Raw genomic sequence first — 3,154 nt, forward strand, 5'->3', positions numbered from 1 at the left:
ATGAGGTACAAAATAACAATGCAAGAATAGAATAAAGAGCCTGGTAGCAATCTCTTGCTGCCCAGGCCTTTACACTGTCTTTTTACTCGTGTTCATAGAGCTTTGGGTGAAGGGCAGCTTCTCTCTTATGATTGCACAGATGGGATGGCTTTAATTCCCTGACTGATGCACCGCATATTTGTCACCGAAAAGCTGAATGTACATGTTATCGTTAGCGACTGTCACCGAAAAGCTTAATTTAGATTTGACCGTCATCAACATTTTGTCCCATCGTGATTAATTACGCCTTTCACCCAGATATGCCCACCAAGTTGCACCGACTCTATGCGGCAATCCTTCTTGAGTAAATGTTTGCGAACACAATCACCGCAAAGCCTTGCGGTAATGCTGCGTTTGACCAATGATTTCCTGTGATCGCTCTTTCTGCCTTGCGTCAATGCATATTCTGCATAAAAATACAAAAATCAACTGTTTCTATGCGATGAACGCATGCGACCGCAATGTAATAAACTTAATGCTTTTTGGACGCAATCTAACACATTTTATCAACGCAAGCCAGCATTGTTTAAGAACTTAGCACTATAATAACATGTATTTCTGCCCGTTATCACACCCCCAAATTTAAACAATGCTTGTCCTCAAGCATAAGCTAAATATTTCCTTTAACAAGTCGACTGCAATTCTCTTTTCCTAGATTTCTCAAAGATACTTCATTCAAATCTTATACACCAAAATTTCCTTAAGTCTTATTCAAGTATCTTTTTAAAATATTTCTAAGACCTAGGGATCACAAGCTTAAACTTCAAAAGGACTTTACTCGATTCCGAGACATCGCATGATTTATTTCAAAAAGAAAACTTTTCCACCGAGGTGGCAAATGATTTTTATCCTTGCATATTTCTTCGCATTATTATTTTTTCTGACCTTGCGCTGATCCAAGTGCCTTGCCTTCGTTTTGGCTTGACCCCACGTGTGTCATGCGGACATCCAACTATGAGCAATGCACTCTTTCTCAGACTAAACTCATACCTACTTGGCAGCAGAGTTGCGGTCAATGTATTTATGCGTTGATCCTGGCGACTTACTTTCGTTTTGGCTTGCCCCACGTGTTTCATGCGGACATCCAACTACGGGTAAGTGCCTTTCACAACTTAACTCTTATCAACATGGGTTTTCCCATTGTGTTGACAGTGGAGATGTTATTCTCAAAATTTTTTGAATAGCAAGGTTGAAAATAAATACCCTGTCTCTTATACACATCTAGATGTGTATAAGAGACAGGGTTTTCCCATTGTGTTGACATTGGAGTTATTATTCTCAATATATATATATATATATTTTGTAAAGCTAAAAATAGCAAGGTCGAAAATAAATACCTTACCCCAAAATTAAAATGCGGCAATGTCCCCATTGCCAAAAGATTGAAAGAATTCATGCGATGTTCTTAGGAGGTTTGGTAAAGAGAGTTTGAAAGAAAGCTAGCAGACCCCTAACTTCTAGAAATATTTCATGAGGTGACTATCTTAAGATTGAGTTGACTCTAGTATATACGAAAGAAATAGAAGCATGTTTTTTATCATTGAAATCATAATTGGCAAAGAGACAGCATGCGGTAACATACAAAATTTATCCATGTCAAATGATTGCGGTAATCAATGAGGATGCGGCGATGAAACTTTTAAACTAAAATGTGATGTGATAGTGCAAAATCTGAAATAAGGTTAAGAAAGAATACAACCCCCAAATTTGCGCTGTCGCCCATATTGTGTGTTGATGCATCCTTCTTTGCGGCGATCTGTCTTCTTTGGATTGTGGTGAAGGAATAAGATAAGTTGCTTCTTCGTGTAACACGTCCGCAATCTTGCGCCTCGATCATTGCAAGAAAAACAATGAAAGGGTCAAATAATTTTAAACAAAACAAAATTCTTTTACCATTTTTTTTAAGATAAGAATAGTGTAGATAGATAATCAATAACAACAAAGTAATTGCGATAATAGATAATAACGAGTATGATGAAAGTTCATGAAGTAATGATGCAGGAAAAAGGATATTCAAAAGAGTTGCGTCCCTGATGAAGTTGGGTTATATAGTACTTAGGGACTACTTATTCCAAGCTGGTCTTTTCATGTCCACAGTGGCTTTTCCCTCTTTTCTTTGTCCTCTGGGATCTTGACTGCCTTTATTCGGAGCTTTTCCTTATGAATGTTCATTACAATCTCACCCTTGCGCACATCAATTTGAGCGCGACCATTCGAAAGGAATAGTCATCCCAATATTATGGGCGCATCTTTGTCTGCTTTATAATCCAAAATGAGGAACTCTGCCGACAAGATAAATTTATCAATTGAGATTGCGACATTTTTTAGCTCCCATTCAGGATGTATGCGGGACCTGTCCATAAGTAAGAGAGTTTCTATATTGGGTGTGAGTGTACCAATACTCAATCGTTTGAAGATTGATAGTGGCATTATGTTTATACTCGCCCCAAGATCACATAGTGCTTGGCCACTGTAGACCCTTCCAATGGGGCATGGTATCATGAAGATTCCTGGGTTGCACATTTTTTGTGGGATCATAACATTTTGCATTGCGGCAACTATTGCGATCTTTTCCTCATCATTTTGTTTTTCTTTCAATCTTTGCGGAGCTAGTGGTAGTTGGACTTCTTCTGTCTCATGTTCTAAAGGCTTGAGGGTGGACGCAACTTCGGGGTTCATTTTCTTGGGCTTTTCCAAATTATAAGTCCACGGGTCCTCGGATGTCACCGCACTCAAGTTGGTCGCAATGGGCTCCTCCTTTACTTCCGCAGTCATGTTTCGCTTAGCAAGGAGACTGCTAAGCATTGTTCCTTCTCGGTACCCCCAGCATTGCGAGGGAGCTCAGTTGAGCTCGACAACGCTCCTTATGGTCTATTTTTAGCTCGCCTGCAATTTGTCCTAGTTGAATTTCTATATTTCGAATGGATGTTGCTTGATTCTGAAGCACTGATTCATTTTTCTCAATGTACTGCTTCAACAAGCTCTCTAAGGATGAAGATTGTGGTGTTGCGAGCTACTAGCTTGACTATGCGTTGGACCGTTGTTTTGCAGGAAAAATCCGGGTGGCCCTCCTTTTTGCGCCACTGCTTGGAAGCTTTGCTGTTGATTTTTTCAC

The sequence above is a fragment of the Benincasa hispida genome, chromosome 9 (assembly GCF_009727055.1).
Source record: "Benincasa hispida cultivar B227 chromosome 9, ASM972705v1, whole genome shotgun sequence".
NCBI lineage: Eukaryota > Viridiplantae > Streptophyta > Magnoliopsida > Cucurbitales > Cucurbitaceae > Benincasa > Benincasa hispida.